At 36.4% G+C, this 6075-nt stretch overlaps 1 protein-coding gene across 1 annotated transcript in view; it reads left to right on the top strand.

Annotated features, from left to right (window-relative positions):
• STIM2 (stromal interaction molecule 2) overlaps nucleotides 1-6075 on the top strand; it is a 1889444-nt gene that overhangs the window by 1177745 nt on the left and 705624 nt on the right. The window lies entirely within an intron of this gene.

Raw genomic sequence — 6075 nt, 5'->3', positions numbered from 1 at the left:
TAATTGAAAACAGAATTGGTAGGGACACATATGAATTTTTGAAACAAACTCACTATATACCAAAAATGTTCGCAATACCAAAGATACATAAGAACATTTTAAAACCACCCTTCCTACCTTTTATCTGCTAAAAAATCAAAAACTCAGCCTTTGTCCGTGTTTATTGACCAGCAACTAAAAGACATCGTCAAAACACGGACACATCTGGTACAAGATTCCTGGGATTTTTTAGGCAAAATAACTAATGAATTATGGTCTGAGACTGTTAGGATGGTAACCATTGATGTGAAAGAACTTTTTACATGTATTCCCAGAAGACAAGGGTTTGAAAATTTTTTGAAAACAGTGTCCACAAACACTCTAATTTAAACCTCGATAGGAAAAAATTGTTGTTGGAGTTAACTGAAACAGTCTTAGACAACAATTTTATTACATTTCAAGGAGAATACTACAAACAGATTACAGGTGTAGCTATGGGGGCAGCTTGTGCCCCCTTATACATAAATCTGGTTCTCCTTGAATGGGAGGGGACCTTATAAAATATAAAAAGAAATAAAAAATATATCTCCGTTTTTGGATGATATTTTTATATTATAATTTATGACATACATTAATCAAACCACCTCCTTCCTGTCCTTTACTTATGAAATTGAAAACAAGAGTATAAATTATTTGGACATAACTTTGAGCTTTAAATCAAATAATTTTCGAAAAAACACATGGTGTAATAGTTATTTACACTTCAATAGCCAGCATCCTATACACCAAAAGAAAAGTATCATCAAAGGGCAGGCAGTCAGAATTGCTAGAATGACCTCCCAACAACATGATTCTGAAAAGAATTTTCATTTCTATTGGAGAAATTTCTGGAAAGGGGTTATCCCAAACAGTTGGTTGTGGACATTCTGGAACAAGTATATAAGGATGGGGTACAAAATTTAAACCCACCCCAATGAGAAAAGGTTGACATTGCTGATGACTTCAGGGGCCTGTATACTGGAATACAATGGATTTTCTGACCATTTTATAAACATTATCAAAAGCAACTGGTCAATTTCAAAACTAACAAGGAGATATATCAGGCGGTTGGGAAAAACCAAGATTTATATATAAGACAGCCACCAATCTCAAAAGATTTTTGAGATGGGAAACATTAAACAGGAAATTAGGGAAGGTACTAAAAGGTGTGATGGTTTCGGCAATGTAGTTACATTAATTTGAGTGGGTATTGAACTGCAAAATGGTTTAAAAGTAGAATTACCTTTTGTAAATGCTGGTGTTACCTGTTCCAAATGTCCTGCTTATACTATGTGGGAAGACCAGAGGTCCCTCAGAGAAAGAATGTACGAACATATGTATAACATCAGTAAAAGAAAAGAGACCAGTGCCTTATTTAAGCATTCTATGGACTGTGCAGGATTCACTGATTTTAAGTTTGGGATTTTAGAACATGTTAAACAAGATCCAAGGGGAGGTGATATTAAGAATTTTTTGCTACAGAAAGAGATTAGGTGGCAGCTGAGGTTGAGAGCAATATCCCCAGGGCTTAATGAATATACAAATATAAAGGCATTTTAGTAGATAAAGCCTCCAATGTATAAATAAACAAATAAACAAAAGGTACAGCATCGGGGGCTTTACAAATCAACAAATACATTTAGAGATGTGTGTGGGTTTAACACAATATATGTTCAAAACACCCATAATTAAATGTTTTGACCTGTTTATACACCAAATTGTTTTAAGACACCTTGCAATAAGCAAACACAAAGTTACTATTTTCTTTAACAATATGTTTTTAACAAATGACTATGTTCACTTTTTTAGAACATTTTTTATAAAAATTATTTAAATTATATAATCAATGAATTATTTATTTATTTATGTATACGTATAAATTATTAAACACAATATTATTTTATTCAATACATACACATATTTTAAATACATTTTTTAAATACATATATCATCAACTAAATATATATGCAAATTAATTTAATGCACTAAATATGTATATGTTTTATTTTATACAATTGTATTTATTTTAACAGTAAAATAAGCATTTTTTAATAAATATGCATGAACATTAATATCGATTTGACAACATGTAAGGCACTAAAGCACTTTAATGATTTTGGATTTCAAAAAGTATATTTAAGGGAAACAGTGCTGGATTGTTAAAATTTCATTTAACAAATGTAATATACAGCATAAACTAAGGCATACAGCTTTAAATTTCTTATGAGCCTGGTCAATTAGTTGATTGATTAATTATTTATTTCAAATGGTATAAAAATCACTGGCACCACATTATTGATTATTCTGAAGAAGTCTGCTAGATCGTTGTTTTGTGTTTTAACTATTCTGTCATTAAAGTACTGAGGTCAGTTTACACGGAGTTGTATCTTTTGTTTGGTCTACTCGAGCTTATTTTTGGTAATGTTCTAATTGAGTCAAGATGTTGCTGTTAAAGAAGGGATAATCAGTAGGACATATAAAATATTACACGATAACTCTTAAGAATCAATGAAATGAGGTTAGAAAAGATTGGGAAAAAAGAATGGAAAGACAGTATATTAAAAAACAACTGGAAGGACATCTGTGTGGCTCTCAAGTATTCATCAAAGTCGAGAAGGTTTAAGATTTTTGCTTAGAAGTGTTTGCATTGGTATTGCTTTACACCAAACAGACTACAGATAGATCGCAAATTCTGGATTTGTGATGGAAAAGAGATAGGTAACTGGGAATTCAAATTTTTGGGAGAGTAATGAGTTGCAAAATTTTAAAAATTCTGTGTAGAATACCTGGACTGAAATATTGGGAGAGCAAATTGCTGTAACTAAGGAAATTATTCTTTTCTGTCGGGTCACGTGATGTGAATTGTCCAGACATGATAAGGCCTAACTAAGTTTAATGCTACTGGGTGCTAAACAACAGTTGCTAGAAAATTGAAATCATAATATAAAACAACTGTAATTGAAGTACATAGTATTATAAAGGAGATAAAAGAACTGGAGATGGGATATTTAGAAATGGGAAAGGGCAAATTACATAGAGATAAATGGAATTAATGGTCATTGTGAGAACAATACATGTAGAATAATTTTCAGGAGGAGGAGTGAGGTTTAAGGAAAGACAGAAATGGAGAGAAATTGAGCAGTTTATGTAATGGCAGAGTGAATAATTGTTAAAAAGAAAGAGAAAACAGGTATGCAATGTTGTAATGCATGAATATGACAAATATTAATATGATTTGTTTTATTTAGTTTAAATTGTGTGTACCTGTGTCTTGTGATAATTTAATAAAGTTGTTAAAATTTGGTGAGAAAGTTTTTGCCAAAATAGTCTCAGTCGGATGGAACCAAGTACCAGCTAAAATTTAAAATGAGCTGGTTTTAGAAACAAAAGGAGTATCTTTTGTTTTGTTTTTTTTTTTAGGTGGGGGGGGGGGGGCGCAAGTGTTTCAGAAACAGTGGGTAGTACTGCAGCATATTACACTTCATTTGGCAATCTTGCTTTGTAAATTTACATTCAAAATGGCTATATTTAGGCAATGAAGAAATAATATATACCAACCTCAAAATAAACCAAAACAAAACCATCAACATACTTGGATGCTACTTCCCACCTGGCCAAAACATCCCTCCACTAGAAAACCTCCTCAGCTGGTCTACCCACCATCTCCCTCAAGAAACTATCATTTTAGGTGATTTCAATACTGACTGGCAATCCTGTTCTGGCAACCATCCAACCCATCATGTAAACCTTCATGGCTTCACCCAACTAGTCCAGTCACCAACCAGGATACATAAAAACTCCAGCAAGCACACTACCCTGGATTGGATACTAGTCAATAAGAGCCCCCAGTCATATATAACAGGCTGCGTATCAGATAGCCTCAGTGATCACTCCCCAACATTCCTACTGAAAAAATACCTGTATCAAGCTAAACCTGTCGTCTACCGTCAGATATGTAAAAAAAATAAACTTTAACCCACTCACATTCATCTCATCCCTCAAAGAATGTAACTGGCATCCTCTAAAGTACCTCAGTCTTAATGACACAGTTGAATTTTTTAATACTAGCTTCCTGAGCATCCTTACTTACCATGCCCCCATAAGACTTTCCAGAATCAAAGCACAACCCTCCCCATGGCTACAGAAAACCACTAAGTCAGAAATGGAAAAACAGGGATAAAGCCTGGGAGCACTGGTGCAAAACCAAGACCCCCTCAACTAGACAGAAATTCCTAGAACTATGCAATAGAGTCAAAAAGCTAATAAAACAGGACAAATTCCAATACTACCAGTCTGCCCTAGACTCCTCCGAACACAGCCCCAAACAATTCTGGTCCTCCATAAACTCCATCCTCCATCCAGGTAAAGTCAGTACCCCTCCTCCTAACATCCCTCACTCCTCAGAAAATATTGCTACCTCATTCAACACACACTTCACACAAACCATACTATCACTAGCTAAACAACACAACCCCCCTCCCTTCCAACCCACACCTTCAACTACTAATCTCCCCACTGCTTTCTCTTTTTCTCCTGTACCTACCTCCAACATAAAAAAACTCTTAACTAAACTTAAACCCACCAAATTAGCAGCAGACAACTTCCCAAGTGAATACCTACAAATCGCAGCTGATGCTCTGGCCTACCCAGTATCCATCTTGATTAACCGATCTCTGTCAGAAAGTTATGTTCCCACACTGTGGAAAGTATCACATATAATTCCCCTCCACAAAGGCGGACCCTCCACAGAACTAACCAATTACCACCCCATAGCTATTCTCTCTCCACTCTCCAAAATACTAGAGAGATGCATACACTCTCAGGTCTCAGATTACCTCCTTACTAACAACCTCCTTTCCAATACTCAGCATGGTTTCCGAGCAAACCATAGCACCACCACTGCCTTACTCTCCTTTACTAACACTATCCTTCAGCATAAAAACAATGGCTATCTCTCCTCTGCTACTTTCCTAGACCTATCTAAAGCATTTGACATGGTCCCACACAAACAACTTATCTCTGTCCTCAATAACCTACCCTTCTCACAATCAGTCACCAACTGGTTTCAGAGTTACCTGTCTGACCGCCAACAGTCCGTTGTATGGCAGAATGACATATCTCCCCAACTACCTGTCTCCATAGGGGTTCCCCAAGGATCCATCCTTGGACCCCTACTCTTCTCTGTTTTCACAAATAATCTAGCCTCTGCCACCACACATGGCACACTCATACAATACGCAGATGACTCGACCATCATCTGCTCAGACCAGTCCCTACCCAAACTGCAAAATGTCACACAGGAAGCCTTTTCCTCTGTTGAAACTTGGTTATCCGATGCCCAATTAATACTCAACCCAAACAAAACTAAACTACTCATCTTCCAACCCACCAAACATACTCAAAACAACTCTCACTTTAACATCACAGCAAAAGACAACACCACTATATACCCAACTGAACACACCAAATTGCTAGGAGTGGAAATAGACAATAAACTAAAATTTGACATTCACATATCCATGACCATAAAAAAAGTCCACAAAAAACTAGGAGTGTTATACAGAAATAAGCATCTTCTCACCAAAGCAGCAAAGATTTCAATAGCAAATTCCCACCTCATCTCCACCCTACTTTATGCCTCTCCAATATATACCAACCTAAGGCAATGCGATCTAAATAAGCTAGAGACCTGCTACAACAAAATTGGCTAAGTTTATGGTGTCATTCAAAGGGGATTCAGTATCTGTCTGCCTGGGATGTCATGATTGACAGACCACGATGCTTTGCCAGAGATGGTCTGCACCTGTCGCCCTTGGGATTCAGGTTACTGGCTAAGGCTCTTGCCACCCCTATAGTGCCTTTTTTAGGCAAACTTCAGGGGACAAAATCACCACCGTAACAGGTACAAGCATGCAAAATCTGAAGGTAATGCTACTCAATGCTAGAAGTCTAAACCTCAAAATGCACTCTCTCGAGGCACTCCTAAAAATGGAGAACATCGATATCTGTGCAGTAACTGAGACCTGGTTCAAGGCTCCAGAGAGCACCCCTGCAATA

Source organism: Protopterus annectens, chromosome 2.part1 (assembly GCF_019279795.1).
Source record: "Protopterus annectens isolate FY-2018-M chromosome 2.part1, PAN1.0, whole genome shotgun sequence".
Taxonomy (NCBI): Eukaryota; Metazoa; Chordata; order Ceratodontiformes; family Protopteridae; genus Protopterus; species Protopterus annectens.
This window is presented reverse-complemented; position numbering and strand designations above follow the sequence as displayed.